This window comes from Neomonachus schauinslandi, chromosome 3 (genome assembly GCF_002201575.2).
Source record: "Neomonachus schauinslandi chromosome 3, ASM220157v2, whole genome shotgun sequence".
Taxonomy (NCBI): Eukaryota; Metazoa; Chordata; class Mammalia; order Carnivora; family Phocidae; genus Neomonachus; species Neomonachus schauinslandi.
In genome coordinates this window covers 158,263,197-158,280,462 of record NC_058405.1, presented here as the reverse complement: position 1 = coordinate 158,280,462, position 17,266 = coordinate 158,263,197, and the positions used below count along the sequence as shown (strand labels likewise).

The following is a 17,266-nucleotide window of genomic DNA, read 5'->3' as shown; positions in this document are numbered from 1 at the left end:
GTCGAGTGGTCCCTACCTTCCATCATCCTTCTATTATTTTTCCTTCCATGTTTTGAATGGTTTTATTTACTAAAATATGGTAATGATAAGCAATAATTCATTTTTTATTGTTATTAATCAAAGGTACATGTCACAGAGTTCCTGATCATGATGAGGTAACAGCATTATCCGAACTGATAGAATTCTTGTCAAAGGCAAAGCAACTTGATAATTTTGGTTGGCTCATGAAGCTTTTTCATTGCACAGTTTGTACAAGGCTTTCTGAAATACCTATAATAATTAATTAGCTCTCTTCCTCCAAATATTAAGTTCACAGAAGTTAATATTCTGGGGTGAGACATCTCTGAGTCTGATACATGAATCCCTCTACTGAAACGCCATCTTAAGTGTGTAGGTTTTCCCCCACAAATGATTCCTGCAGATGGCTGTATGTGTTCTGCAGATAGACAGATGTGCTACATTAGCAGTTCTCAAATAGTGTGGTCGGGAGTTTCAGGTAAGTCTATTTAGGGTCCAGAATGTAATTCCAAAATATATATTTGATTATCGAATGTCAAAAGTATTTGTTTTAAGGTAGGAGTCAAAATGTTGAATCTCTGGTTGTAGGGACATATTAAAAAGTTATCTGCCACTGGAAGCTAAGGTAGACTGAAGAGGTGAAGATGTGGAGTTAGAACTGTCCACTGTGTGTGTGTGTTCATGCATAAGGGGCAATTATGGGGAGAAACAAGCAATAGTGCACTAGTAAATCACCTTTTAGGGAAGAGAAGGGCCCTAGTGGGTAGCATTTGCCAATCTCTATGTTGTAAATACTCCTACCACAGCCAGTTTCAAGCTGTCAACAGTTCAACAATGTCATATATTTATATTTACTTTATTTTTAATATATTTCAAATTTAACAATTGGCTCTCTCAAGCCAGTATGAACTTGTTCCAACAAACTTGTTTATCACCATTCTTAGGGTAGAGCCTGGAGATGCTTTTATTGAGAATGGGTGTCTGACAGCTCAGGTGAAGGGGAAAGTCAAGAAAATGTAACTTCTAAGATGAAGTCTAAGACTGAAGAAATTACAGCCAGAAATGATTCTGAGTCAAGGAGGCCATAATGAGGAGAAATTTTGGAAAATCGCAATCTAATTACCAAACTGAGAATGAAGGCCTTGGATGCAGGGGCATATCCCAGACATGAGGACCGATTAGACAAGGAGGAGAAGAGGGAGATCTGTAGTTCACGGAGGGAAAGGATCTGCTTGCCTCAGACCAGATGTGTGTTCCTGTTCAACAAGATGATTGTCATCACCCTTTCCACATTTGCTCTTGTGCAATATGTTCATCTTCCTCTCCCTGAGGGAACTTCAAGCATCTTTGGCAATACTGGAAAATACTGCTCACCAGGAATTCATAGACAAGAAGTCCAAGCCTGGTGTCAACAGCATGGAAGGCCAAATAGGACTAATCAAGTAATTTAAACAATTATATATATAGCCATAGAAACTCTAGAAACAGACAAAATTTGGAGACCCAGGTGGGTAATCATCAGGCAGTCAGATTTATAGAAGTCCATCAGCAGATATTAGGATCAGGGAGATAGGATAGGACACTGGACCAGGGAAAGAGGGGGATATAATATGAATGGCAAAAGTTCCTAAGCTGAGCAATTATGTCAGAGACTTTGGATTGTGTATCTAAAATCCATTCTTTCTCTCTTACTTAGAACCTTTGTTTTATTTGGTTTGCATAGCAAGGTTTAGCCATGTAACTAATTTCTAGCCAATGAAATATAAGCAGCAGTTGCTAGGTAGAACTTTCTGGAAAATTCTGTAAAAATAGGACAGAGAGCTGCCATGTGCCTTCCATCCCCCCCCCCCCCCCCCGCCCCCGCGCTTACCCCTTTCTCCTGTTATTTCCTTGAAAGACAATGGTGATGGCTGGCACTTCAACAGACAATTTGGCCCTGAGGAAACCTTTTAAATAGAAACAGTGCTAAGGATGTTGTTCTAGAAAGAAAGACAGAATCTTGGTTCCTGACCACTGAAAACCATCATAGCATTCCTGGCCTGCCTACCTCTGGATGTTTTTTACATGAGAGAAAAATAAACTTTTATCTTGTTTAAGCCACTGTTTTTCACTACTTTGGTACCAACTGAAATTCTTGTCTGATACAGCCAGCCGACAAGCTAAGTGCTAAGGAATAGGAAGGAAGCAGAGATGGGGATTTTGTTTTAAGAATTCTAGTACAAGTTGGAGAAGAAGGAAGAAGCATAGTTACTAGGACTAGGACATAAGATAAGAGCCCAAGTAGCAGGTGATGGACATTGGGGAGGGTATGTGCTATGGTGAGCGCTGTGAATTGTGTAAGACTGATGAATCACAAACCTGTATCCCTGAAACAAATAATACATTATATGTTAATAATAATAATTAAAAAAGAGCCAAAGTAGCAACACTACTCAAAGCCTACTTCTCTGAAAAAGCTACTTCAATCCAAATTCTAAAGTCTCCCACCCAACATTGCCTTTTGCCAATAAGCAGGATAGCAGATGGTCTAGAGATAGCAGTCAAGAGCTTGGTGGCTGTGAACAGAGTAGGACCATCTTGGTGTAGAGGTCCAGGTAGGTCATTATTCTAAAGAGTGAACTGCTTTGGTAGTGAAGATTTCAGAGACATAGAAGATTTCAAGGCCTATGAAGATTTCATGAGACTGTAGTTCTCATCTGGATGATCAACCTACATTTGGCTTCCCACAGTCTGCTGATGAAACTCTCTAGGCTACAATCAGACACTACAATTTGATCTTACACCACAATCCCCACCCACTGGCAGCTCAGGACCAGATTTTAAGATGCCTGAAGATGGTGAGGAGAGGGGCAAGTGGAGATGCAGCTTGAAAGAGAGAAATGGAACTAGAAAGAAATAAGGCATTCGAATGAAGGGCTTAAGTGAAGGAAAAAAAGAATAATGAAGTGGTGCCTGTCATGTATTCTGATCAAAATTAGGAGAATATGATTGTGTTTACCAGGGGAAATGAAAGAGCAGAGCAGTAAAAACTAGACTCAGATGTCATCTTTTCAGTGCTCTAGAGTACGGTAGTGTCTTATCTGAGAAAGGATGATCCCAAAGTCCAAAACTGCTTCTTTTCTGCCTCCTTTACAATAACCAAAGCACAATACAAGAATATTAGTGCGCTGGTGTCTGGCTTCCTCTCTATGATAACACCCACAATGCTGTCACCAAGAGACCTCCTACTTGCCAAATTCAGCTGACATGCTGAATTATCCATGGCCTCCTTGAGACCTCAGACACCGCGTTGTGTTTGAGAAGGCTCGGCTCCTCTGTGCCATCACTCTGAGTTCTCATCCCAGCTCCATCACCCCTTTCCATCTCACACTGGCACATCTGATGGTTGGTGCCCCCAGTGTTCTGTCCTCAGTCTTTACACTCCTCCATTTATAATCTATTTCTAGACTCCTCTCCCACGTAAGGTATTTCATTTTCTCTGTGTATCCCAACTCCAGTATCTATGCCTTCAGCTCATACCTTGTCCTTGGCCCTAGACTTCTAGATCCTAAATCTATACCATATTTCCCACAAACAGCTCCGACCCCACAGTTCAAAATGAGAACTTGCTAACAACTCTGAAAGCCTTTGGAATATAGGGGTTACATCTCATACTTTTTCTTGTAGTTCAGTGCATGGAAGTATTCAGCAAGTATTGTCAAATGAAAACGTGGCTGGATATTTTCAACAAACATTTAAATATCACTTATGTACGTATTTATTAATATGGAAAACTTCATGAATTTGTGTGTCATCATTGTGCAGGGAGGTCATGCTGGTCTTCTCTGTATCATTCCAATTTTAGTGTATGTGCTAAATATTTTTTTATTTAGCATTTTACTGAAATATAATTGACATACAAAGAATTAAACACATATGAATTGTACAAGTTGATGTTTTGACATGTGTTCACCTATTGAATGTTCACTACAATCAAGACGGGGAATATAGTCATATCCCCCAAAGTTCCCTCTTGTGCCCCTTTGTGATTCATCCCTTGTGTCTCCCTACCCTCCAACCCCCCACTGCCAGTCAACCACTGATCCAATTTCTATCAGTATAGCCTAGTTCTCATTTTCTATAATTTTATATAAATGAACTCAAGTATGATGTACTCTCTTTTGGGGCCTGGCTTCTTTTATTCATCATAATTATTTTAATTACTCATATTGCTTCATGTATCAATAGTCCATTTGTTTTTATCGCTGAATAGTATTTTATTGTATTGGTATACCACAATTTGTTTATTCATTCACCTATTAATGGACCTTTGTGTTGTTTCCAGTTTTTAGTGATTACAAATAAAGCTGCTATGAACATTTGTGAAAAAGTCTTTCTGTGGACATATGCTTTCCTTTCTCTTGAATAAATAAGAACAGAATGACTAGATTATATGTAGGTATATATTTAACTTTATAAGAAACTGCCAAACTGTCCCCAAAGTTTTGTATCATTTTACATTCCCACCATGGGTCTGTTCTAATTCCTCCACATCCTCAACAACACTTGGCGTGGTCAATAGTTTTAATTTTAGCCATTCTAATGGCTGTGGTGTCTCACTGTGGTTTTAATTTGCATTTTCCTATTGACTAATACTGTTGAGCATCTTTTCATGTGCTTAACTACCATTCCTATATCTTCTTTAGTGAAGTGTCTCTTCATTTTCTCTGCCCATTTTTAAAATGTGTTATTTTGAGAGTTATTTGTACAGTTGACCCTTGAGTAACATGGAGGTTGGGGCAATGACTCCCCCACATAGTCAAAAATCCACATATAACTTTTGACTCCCCCAAAACTTAACTAATAGCCTACTATTGACTGGAAGCCTTACTGATAACATAAACAGTTGATTTAACACATACTGTCTGTAAGTATTATATACGGTATTCTTACATTAACAAAAGCTAGAGAAAAGAAAATATTACTAAGTAAATCCTGAGGAAGAGAAATACATTATAGTACTATACTGTATTTATAAAAAAAAAAATCCATGTCTAGGGGCACCTGGGTGGCTCAGTCGTTAAGTGTCTGCCTTCGGCTCAGGTCATGATCCCAGGGTCCTGGAATCGAGCTCTGAGTCGGGCTACCTGCTCTGCGGGAAGCCTGCTTCTCCCTCTCCCACTCCCCCTGCTTGTGTTCCCTCTCTCACTGTGTCTCTCTCTGTCAAATAAGTAAATAAAATCTTAAAAAAAACCCACGGAGGTCAGATAGTTTTACAAAAGCTGAACCTACCTCTAACTTCAGGTGTAGAACATTGATATATTAGCTCTAATAATGCCCCTGGCCCTAGAGATTGGTTCATGGATGGGAATGTGACATGAGTTGATTCAATAAGAGTGAATCTCAAGATTTGTACAGAAATTATCAGAAGTTTCTTTTCTACTCCTCCAAGCACTCAATAATAAAATGGTAAGGGCTGAAATTACTGCCACCATGAAAGAATAGGCTCTGTCTGAAACCTAGAAATGAAGCCAAAACTGTAGATGGCAGAAGGAATAGACAATGAGAAAAGTCCTTGGTGATATAATTGAGTGGCTAGATCAAACTTCACTTGAATACTTCAAGGCTGCTCAATTGTGTGAGGTAGTAAGTGTCCTTTTTCTTTTACACCTGTCACTTAACTGAAGGAAAGATACAATTGGGTATATTAAGTTTGCAAGGAACTGAGATCTGTTAAGGTTTCTTTGGGTTTATTGGGATATAGCACAAAGCCTTAGCAGGCCTCTTGAAAAATTGAAAACTGGTTCAAGAAACAGTTGAGATTTAACAAATCTGATTTTTTTTTCATCTCCCCATAAATTAGAATCTAACCCTATTCTAGTGCTCTATTATGCTGGTGATTTAGCTGCTTTCTGCTCCAAATACTACCAGTTACCTGACTCTTCTACTTTATCTCACATTCAAATTTTGGTTCAGTCAGTCAGTTACAATTTCAAAATCTCTGTCCAATATCACTGGCAAATGTGCACATATCCGGCTGGTCCACTCCACCCTGGCAGAGAAGATGGAGAATTAAAAACCATGGTGATGAGAGTAAGGAAATCTTCCACAGTAGGCTGTGAGTATGAAAGTTATGCTGAGCTTCCTCAGACAGGAGTCTGTCAGGCACCATGAATGTGCTGTCCAAGACTGTGCTTTCTGGGATCCCTAAACTTATGATGGGGAGTGTGAGAGCTGAAGGAGCGGGGAAGCTGAGAGTTGGCAGAGATCGGACCATGTGTCTATGGGGACGTCTGGAATGGTCCTGTTGGCAAGTCCTGTGTAATCATGTAACAAAAATGTTAAAATGTGATTTTGACAAAAATCATACGGGAATATAAATGCCAAGGTGATGGGGTTGGGCCCCCTATCATGTCTCCTACGACTGTATCAACCAGCTTCCCTGCACTTGGTTGCTGGTTGGATTCAGTCAAGAGGGAGCCTTAGTGAAAGATGGGAGAGAGGGGAGAGAGTAATGTTAGGCTGTTTATTCCCCTGGTCTTATCCTATGGGATTGCCCCAAGCTGGCTGTGTTCCTTAACTAAAGATCACTGATCTGCATTCTGGAGATCACAGCTCCTCTAAAGGTAACTTTTTGTACATGATTCTATCCTGGGTTCCGGTAACCTCTGCTTGCCCTCTGCTGTTACCAGCTCTGGTCTGGCACTATCTCTTTTGGTTTTCCTATATTCTGATCACATCCTTATAAATAGTACCCTTATAAATAAATCTCAGTTTTCTCCTCATTTGTGGCTTGTCTACTCTTTTCCCTTAACAGTGACTTTTGGGATGCCTGGGTGGCTCAGTCGGTTAAACATCTGCCTTTGGCTCAGGTCATGATCCCAGGGTACTGGGATGGAGTCCCTCATCGAGCTCCTTTTTTTTTTTTAAGATTTTATTTATTTGTTTGATAAAGAGAGAGAGAGAGCATAAGAAGGGGGAGGGGTAGAGGGAGAGAGAGAAGCAGACTCCTGCTAAGCAGGGTGCCTAATGCGGGGCTTGATCCCAGTACCTGGGATCATGACCTGAGCTGAAGACAGATGCTTAATCAACTGAGCCACCCAGGAGCCCCAAATTTGGAAAAATTTTGACCATGATCTCTTTAAATATTCTTTTCTTCTTCATTCTCTCTCTTTATTGTTCTCCTGGGACTTTAATTATAAATTTGTTAGATGTTTTGATATGTTTTGATACTGTACTTTCATGTCCCTGAATTTCTGTCCTTTAATTTTCCTTTCCCTTTTCTTTTCTATCTTCCTCCTTCTTTCTCTCCCTCTTCCTTCCTATTTTTTAAAAAGATTTATTTATTTGAGAGAGAGAGTGAGCCTGAGCGAGGGCAGAGGGAAAGAATCTCAAGCAGACACCCTGCTGAGCGCAGAGCCTGACCCAGGGCTCAATCCCATGACCCATGAGACCATGACCTCAGCCAAAACCAAGAGTCAGACACTCAAACGATGGAGCCACCCAGGTGCCCCCCCTATTCTTTTTATAGTAATTCTATTGATCTATCTTCAAGTTCACTGACTCTTCCCTCTGTTATCTCTATTCTGCTCCACCCAGCAAATGCTTTACTTCAAGTATTCTATTTGAAGTTTTAGAATTTCCATTTGATTTTTTTATAGTTTCTATTTTTCTGCTGAGATTTTCTATCTTGCATGCATTTTGAGCAAATTTTCTTCCACCTCACTGACCATTGTTTAATAGCTGCTTTAATACTCTTGCCTCCTAATTTTAATATCTGAATAATTTTGGGTTTGGTCTTCGTTGATTACTGTTTCTTTTGAGTCTGGGTCACAATTTCCTTGTTTTGATTTGTTGGGCCTTTGGGGCTGTATCCCAGACAATGTGGTTATTATTATGTGGAGACTGGATTGTATTAAATTCCTCTGAAGAGTGTTGACTTTTTTGTTTTATCTAATTTCAGTTTGGTTTATCAGGCAATTGACTTGGTTAGACCAAACTTCAAACTCTGTTTCTTGGGTGGGAGTTCAAATCTCAGTTCAGTCCTTTTATCATTATCTAGACTTGAGGGGTCCAGCAGAGATTTGTACAGAGCTATTTGGAACTTCATCTATCTAAATACTTTCTGGGATAATTCTCTCAGTTTCTTGCAGCTGTATTTCCTCACACTATGTCTTCTGGTTCCTCAAAGCAGAATAACTGGTTTCCTTTCAAAGAATTCTAGATGCTCTGCATGGTGTCAACTGCAGCTTAGCTCTGAGCTAAAAGCCACAAAAATGGGAAATTCACCTTGATTCATCCCCTTCTTCCAAATATCTACTCCTTTCCAAAATCTGCCTTCTTGTTTTCACTCTCTAAGACTTCAGATTATTCTGTTATTATATTTTTCCTGGAGTATGTAGTTATCATCTGTGGCCTAATAGGAGTTTATTCAGCTATTTCTAGAAGCTGAACCACTTAATTCTATGAATGTTTAGAGTGAATTCTCTCATAGGAGTGGCAGTTTCTGGATTCATGCTACAATAACTAGGTCACCATGAAATTCACCTCCATAATAATGCTTTGCATATTCTATCTTGATCTTCTCAGTTGTTTTCTCTCAAAAGCTGTTCAAGATTTCTGTTATCACTTAGTGGAGACATTTCATTCTCCAAGGGGTACTTCCCAGTTTGTATTTTTATGGACATTCTTTTTATGGCTTTAAGAGAATGCTATTCAATACTTCTTGCATCTGAATTCCTTCTCAAGGGATACCATTCCACTTTGCTCCCTGGAATCTTGGGTCTTTCTCTTTTCCATTTCTTTTGAGCGCATTCACTTTAGCAATGACTAAAACACCACCCTGTTTTGTCCTCCCATATTTATAAGCAGTTAGACTCAGGTACATCTTCCTTTCTATACTGTATAGATTAAGTCTGTGTAGATTTCTTCCCTTCATATCTTTCTGGCTTGATTACTAAGATCACATTTCTTCCAAGAAAATTTCTCTCTTCTTCTAACTTAATCAACCAGTATTTTTTTTTATTTTTCTTCTCCCCTGCTTCTCCTATTCTACAAGTAACTCAAAAGCATATTTTAACATTATCTTTAATTTTCACAAAAGAAATGCATGTGCATATATCAAATAATCATGTAGTATCACAAAGTTTTAACAAACACAAGCTGTTCTTTGCCTACCTGTTTCCCCAGGTCTATCCCAGATCTCCTCCCCAAGGGCAATTACTTTCAGCTATTTTACCTGTTTCTTCTGGCATTGTTCTCAGTGTTTCTAAATAACATGCTTGGACTGTTACAGACTGTTCTTTATTGATTCTTTCACCCTGTATATACTATTACTGTAGCTTGGGCGCACCCAGAGTAGACTCTGAATCAAGGATTTGAATAAAACAGTTTACTTAGGAGGTAATCCTTAGAAGTGCAAGTAGGACCATGGGGAAATGAGACAGGGAAATGCAGAGAGCCTAATAAAGAGTGTAGTTTCAAGTATATTGCCGCCGAGGACAACTGCAGTGTCCTGTAATCCTACAGTGAACTCTGGGAGATAGTGTAGAACATGCCTTGGATTATTCCTGAGAGGCAAGGGGCAACCAACTCCTTTCAGTCATTGGTTGAGGGTGCTCTCAGAATCCACTCTCTGTCTGACACTTTCAGCTGCTCTGTGTACCAGTCAAGTAGATTCTATTGGCCTGAGAAGTCCATCAGGCTAAGAGTTGCAAGTGTGTCAGTTAAAAGCCGTTGAGTAGCATGCATGGCAATAGGCAATGCCAGGATGTCAAGATGATGTGGGTGGGGCTCCCATGGTATATTGGTATTAGTCAAGATTCTCCAGAGAAACATAATCAATAGGACTGACATTGGGAGCATCACCTGAGAACTTGTTAAAATGTAGATTCTCAGGTCCCACCCAGATCTACTGAATCTGAATCTTTGGGGTTTGGGTCTGAGATTCTGTGTTTTAACAAGTTTTCTAGGTAATTCTTATACAGGTTAAAGTTTGAGAAGCACTGACCTATAATTTACACAATCTCTTGATTGGCTAGGCTAACAGGAGTTGAATATAAGTGAGAGAGAACAAAGGTAAATAATTATGTACATCTGATGCCCCCAATTAAACCTCTTGGAAAATGGGGCCAACAGGGAGTTCAAAATCAGTTAGGGGCCATTCTTATCTTGGCCTGTTTCTAACATCACTATTACCTATAATAAGGGAATGGTGATAATGTTGGAGAACTTCCTGGGCTGTTGTACAAACCAAACCAGAAACTAATGTGATGGTTCTTTGCTCCCAAATGTCAATAACTGTTTCTAATAACATGACTCTTTTAAGTCACTTGAGTCCTATTTATTAAATTTCCACTTTAGGAAACTACAATAGTATGTGGCAACTCCCCCCAGTTGCTAACTTTCTATCAATCAGTAAAATTGCCACTACCATTGCTATTGTAGATTTTAATATTTGAAAATATTTATTCATCTTTTATCCATGTTTTTCTATTTATGCACAATTAAAGAATGTGTTCTTATATTATATCTTCTACAAATTCCTCCTAGAAAGGGCAGGATTTTGTTTTGTTCTTTCTCTACAAGGAATTTTTGCAATCTTTTATCTTGGTGACTATTCATTGCCAATCAGGATAAAAGAGCTTTTGCCCCTCCAATAATTTCTATTTTATGATAACATGCTTGGACAATTTCAGTATACTTTAGAGGTACAAATGGGTCTATTTAAGTGCTATTATTTTTTTAAATGCTATTTTTTGCTGCAGACTCATTAACAATTCAAAACTTGAATTAAAAGTAACCTAGAAATGTCTTACTTTATGTCAATGAAGTCTCTTAGATACAAATGAAGCCCATTTTTGCAACACTCAATGAAGAACATATCATACCTAATGAAAATCTATTCTGAGATTTCCTAGAAAATAAGCTGAACAAAGGGGTACTAGATAAAATGTAATTTTAATATTACATGAACATGACAGAATAGGAGAAATAGAAGGGTGAAAATGCTGAACCTATTTTTAATTATCAAGATTATCCTGGAAGATTTTGTTTTAATTATACATCAAAGCTGATGTTTTTAGGGAGCTCAAATAAATACTCATTCTTCAACTTGAACTTAAAGTAGGCATTGAAAAAATCTTCATAAATTCAGTAAAGTCATCAGACATCTGCTAAATCCTTAAAGTTCATTTATAATTTTTTTTGTTTTACTATAAGCTTTTTGTCTATAATTAAATGAGAGTATATATGTGAAAGTACTTAGCTTATGAGTTAGCACGTATACTCATAATCAACGTTAGCTTCCTTTCTTTCCCTGTCATATAATAAATGTAAAGAGATATACTAAATTTCCAGTCAGATATTTATCTAGGTTTTCTCTAGCCATTTTTAAAACAGCAAGTAAATATGCTTAGAAAATGGAATTAAAACTCCTGGGGAAATTAGAGCTATATGAGGATTTTTTTTTTTAAGATTTTTTTTTAATTTATTTATTTGAGAGAGAGCACATGAGAAGGGGGAGGGTCAGAGGGAGAAGCAGACTCCCTGCTGAGCAGGGAGCCCGATGCGGGACTCGATCCAGGGACTCCAAGATCATGACCTGAGCCGAAGGCAGTCGCTTAACCAACTGAGCCACCCAGGCGCCCCTATATGAGGATTTTTAAGTGCTAATAAGTGCTTAAAATATTACATAATCATACTTATTAATAGTAAGCATTTTAAATTGAGTGTAGTTATGTGTATGTTGTTGATGCTTACATTTTTAACAACTATTTTCAGGCATTACAAATTCACACATAGAATTCAATTCAGAGGGAAGTTAGGAACCTCGTATGACAGATGATCAAGTCAAAAGGAATTCATATTTAAAATAAAAGCAAAAGAACTTCTTTAACTATTTTTAGATCATTGGCAGGAATTCTAAACCAAAAGAATATTACTGAAATGACGAATTTTGCATTCCTAGAATTATGAACACTTTGCTTCTTACAATTAAAATTTCTAGACCCATATGAAAGGAAATAAAAATTCAATTGTATAAAATCAAGTTAAAAGTCAAAGTTATTAATATGCACAACAGCTGTTACATATTAAAGACATTGGATTTTGGGGTGTGTTTGTGTGTGAACATGTTTATGACACAGATGGATCATAGAATGTTGAGCTTTTCTAAGTTTGGACATGCAGGGCCAATTTTATCCCCTTCCAAATTGAAATTAGGGCTCTCAAAGATTCCGGACTTGAATACAGGAAATGAAAGTCCCTGAAATGCCCACAGAATAGGTACCAGATGGAGACCAGGGTTACCCAGTGTTTGGGCAAGTCAGTGCAGAAGATTCTATACAAGTAAATGACAAAATGCAAGTGACCGAACCATTTAGTACATGCTGTGGCTCATTATGCAGCCAAATGCACCAGGACTGTCTCTTCTCTGATCATCTAGGTTGGAGTCTTCAATAGGGCCATGATGGACTTAAGATCAATCTAGTTTGATCTTTTCTTTGAACAAATGAGCCTCAGAAAGATTAAGTGACTAGGTCAAATCACAAAAGCTGTAAGTGGAAGAACAGGGTCTTGAACTCTGTTCTCTCAGTTCTCAGCCCAGTGCTTCTCCCCTTATTTCTAAGGCGTACCTTTCTTATTACCAGCATCACAGACGCTGCCTGAGGGCTGAGGTCAAAACTTAGCTTTAGCTCTGTCTTTGGGGGGTGCAAATAGGGAAGGATTGCAGTTCTGCCCAGATCTGCCCTGAGGGTCAGGCTATCACAAGTGGGAAGTTCTAAGGAATCCTTGGAATGGAGGAACATACATCTTCAAGGGTAAATATGGGGGTACATGATGGTGCATCTGAAAAAGCAGACTGGAGCCACATTGTGGGGCTCTCAACTGCTAGCACACTGAATTTGGAATTGATTTCACCTGCCAATGGGTGCCCCTCCTGGCGTCTGGCAGTGTAGGTTATTAATGTCTATTTGTTATATGGATGAATGAGCAGTTGAAAGTTTGTGAGTTATTTCTGAGACATGTTCTTATCATCTCTTATCAGAGATGTACTTCAAACTGTGTCAGACTTTCAGGAAGAATTTGAAGCTCAAGGAGGCTGGCAGTTGGGAGAATAGATCCAATCACAAAGATGAGAAAGACACTACAGTGATTTATAAAATTTAACATATATATTCATAGATTTTTTAAAATAGCCTTATTGGTATATAATTTGACTTTTTAATGACTTTTAATGGAAGGGTTGCTCATGGATGAATCTCACATATATAATGTTAAGCAAAAGCCAGACACAAAGAAAGTGTGTCAGTTCAGGTCCTCTAGGAAGCAGATGCCAAATGGAATTGAAGTTCCAAGAGATGTAATATGTAAAATAAAGGGGAGAAGGTGGAAATAGGCAGGGAGAGCTGTCATACTACAGTGCAGGTCTGATACCTGTGAAAGAAAAGGGGGATGGGGAAGAAGACTCTCAGACTATAGGGCAGCCAGGTTGATGACGATCCCTAGACCAAAGATTGCCTGTTAGAGGCTGTAGCATTAAGCAGAAATAGCTTGGCTCTAGTACCCCACTATGCTCAGTCATTGGCTGGGCGCAGCCTAAAGAGAGCAAGGTCTTGGTGTAAATTCTGCAACAGATCGTGATGGTGCAATAGATAGAGGCCGTTGGCTCACTGGACTCCTCACTGCAAGTTCTCTCCTAAAGGGAGATCTGAATGGCACACACCCATGTTTGCTACAATACTCTTTGCTCCTATTTACATAAAATTAAACAACAGCAAGTCAAGATAGTGGCAGTAACTGGAAAGGGATATAAGGAGAATGTCTAGGGCGCTGATAATGTTCTATCTTTTAATCTGGGTGCTGCTTACAAACCAGATATGTTCCCTTCCTGAAAATTCCTTGAGCTATACACTTAATGATTGTATTTTTTTCTGTATTACGTAATATTAACATCAAAAGATCAAACAAAAAGATTATTCACCAAGCTCAAAAGAAAAATAATATTGAAGAGTTTAATATAGTAGAAAATATCGAAGCATTTGTTGGAAAATCAAATAATTACTTCAAATATAATAAAAATAAAACAATTGGCCTAGCCTCTTGTCGGGGCTTGGGATTGGCCTGAAATGGAACAGTGCGGACTAGAGCAGTCCATGTGGAACAGGTTGGTAGAATCTGGCAAATTGATAAAGCCTTTCAACTGGGGGGCAGGTAGGGTGGGAAGAGCGACCTATGAATGGAGGTCAGTGTGTGGGGAGCAAACGTTACCGTAAAGAATGACCAGGCAAGGTGTAAAGTCCCAGAGGACAGAATCAGCATCAGCACCCAGAGAGCCAGGTTAGGCATGAGAACAAAGATGTATTTTGTGGTCTACTCTTGGCATTTAAGTATTTAACACACACCTTGTCAACTACAGGAAAGAAAAATGTCAATAAGTAGACGTGGGCATCAGTTCAATTGTTTGAATTATGAGATTGGATATCAGGTCCAAACGGATAGTTTTCTGGTCCCAGGCTGGTTATCAGGTAAACAGATAAACCTCCTGACCCATCGATTCTACTGACCCTCTGCTCATCACTGATTCTATTTCTGGTAACAGGAGCAAACACATTAACAAACAAAAAAATTTTCTATGCATAAGGAAAAAATGACTGCCTTGTAAAGAGATTAAGCTTGAGTAAAGTTGAAAAGGTGGTTAATGTGTGATGTGAAAATATTCATAAATTGTATGTGACTCGGGCAAAAAATATGATTCAGGAGAAAAGCCAGGATGTTGTGAAAGCATTTCCATATTCTTGATTTTAGGGATTTGGGAATGTTTCAGGTCATGTCCCTTGGAAATTTTAAGAATCTTTAGTGTATATTTCTAGACAGGGATGGTGTCTTCATCATCTTTGGACCTTTGGTGTGTGGCACACCAGTGGATTTTTGTATAAACACTTGTTGAAGGAATAGGTAAAAAAATTATGAATGAACAAAGAGGTCTCTGTGTCAGCCATCTGGTCTTGGTGGACAAAATGTATGTGAACATGACGAGTCACCTAGAAAACCCTTGTGTACCTTGTTGAAGAGAGTGGGGACCTATTAGAGACTAGTTAGGACCCATTTCCTCAAGAACGGGGTGAGCAACATAGGGAAAGCAACCTTGATTTTCGTCTGTAAACAGTGCCACTTCTTCTGAGGCCCTCGGGGCCATACTTAGGTCTAACTTGTGTGAGCTCACTGCTGGGAACCTGACCAAAGAAGAGAAATTCATACAAGAGCCTTTTTCAGAAGAAGAAATTTCTGGTGCTCATCTTTAAGTAAATTGCTGATTTTCACTATAATTCTTAAGTTCAGGGTTTACTGAGGTAAATCCTTATATTTGTTCAGTTCTTTATTTATTTCAAATCTCTTTTGCACATATTATTTCTTTAGCTCATCATGCCAGTCATGATGTCTGCAGAATGGATTCAGTTTATTCCATAATTTAAAATGGAAGAAAAAGTGTTACATTAGTCAGTGTTCTCCAGAAAAACAGAACAAATAAGATACACATACACACATGCATGCACAGAGGCAGAGACAGATTTACTTTAAGGAATTGGCTCACATAATTGGGGAGACTGGGAGACTGGCAAGTCCTAGCAGACTGGAGATCCAGGGATGAGCCAATGTTGCAGTTAAAGTCTGAAAGCCAGCTGTCTGATCCAGAATTCCCTCTTGCTCAGAGGAGCTCAGTAACTTTGTTCTATTTTAGCCTTCAGCTGATTAGATGAGGCCCACCTACACTATGGAGGCAATCTGCTTTATACTAAGTGCAGTGATTCAAAAACACCCTCACAGAAACATCCAGAATAACATTGAACCACATAGCTTGGCATTGTGTCCCAGCCAAGTTGACACATAAGAGTAACCATCACAAGGGTCTTGAAGTCTGGGAATTGCTCAAGCCTATGGAGTTAGTCACAAGATTGTTTCTAAAATTCTGGTCTCTGACATAATTTAGGCCTCATGAGAGACGTACTGAACACTAGAATTAGATGATGGCTTTTCAAAAAATTCTGATGTGGGGAGCAAGAATGGAAAGGAGCTAGCTGGTGGTCAGAAATGTTAGTTACTTAGTAAATGCTGAAAGTGAGAATCAGACCCCCAGCTAGTTAGGAAGAACCTTAATCCTTCTTAAATGTTATGTGTAACAAATTCAAAATAAGAGAAAAGAAACTAAACCATCTGCCTAAATTTAGAAAGACACCTGCAGGGACGCTCAGGCTTAGATAGGGGCAGAAAATTTCAATACAATGTCTCGGACAGATGTGAGTAACCACAGCACAGGGCAAGGCTGGGCTGGTGAGGAAAGAGGCTCCACTGCGAGGCTATTCTATTCAGGGAACTTTGAGCCCTGTTGAGGGGCAGACTTAGGCTTTCAGACTTCGAAAACAGCCGAGAAAGTAGGAAATCAAGTAGCATGCAGTTCTTTCCCACCCCTCCTCATCTTGGCAGGGGCATCTGGGTCCCACACAGCTCAGCCAGTGCAACTCGATGAGTGTGTGATCCATGGCAAAAATTCATATTCAAAACCCATAAATCCACGAACTGATGATTCTGGAGGTTTTTCCGTCACAGTGCTGGGCAGCACATTCTCATGCATTGCACTGTCTCTCCTCTGACCCGTGATAACAGAGAATGTAATTTGTATGAATATTTGAAGACCTCAGATAATCCCCGAACCTAATTTTAAGTTAAAAGCTCTTAAGTTTTCAACTTCTTGCCTCCTGAAACAGCTGTTCTTTCGGTCCAATTCTTCCTCTCTAGTTTTCTTGTGCAAATCCTGATGGAGGCAAAACGGCACGCACAAACGTGTGCCCTGTTTCTTACATACTAAAAGTGTTGCTGAAGAGTTGTATATAAACTGTGCATTTTAAATGCACCTCAAGTGAGGAAACTCTCAGTTTAAAATTAACCTGAGGCAAAGGAAAGAGTCCTTTGATTTTGCATATTTGTGTCCTACTTTAACTGCCTTATGGTTTTGCTTTTTACAAATTGTATTTGCCTACAGTAGACAGTATTAATGGAGAGATGGGCAAGAAATACAATCGATTAAGTGCCTACTAAGTGTCAGGTAACACGCTGGATGTGGCACAGAGGGCTCTGTGAAAACAAGGTGCCTTGATGTCTCTACTTCCCAGGGAGTATCTGGTAGCCCAATACCAATGCTAGGGAGAGGCGTTTTATTCTAATGAAAGGCAAACTCCAGTATTTGGCATGATTATGGAACAGTAAATGT

General features: G+C 39.1%; 1 pseudogene; it reads right to left on the bottom strand.

Moving 5' to 3' along the window:
* Positions 1 to 3,777: 3,777 nt before the first annotated feature.
* On the bottom strand, positions 3,778 to 3,878 carry LOC123324428 (annotated as a pseudogene).
* Positions 3,879 to 17,266: the final 13,388 nt, after the last annotated feature.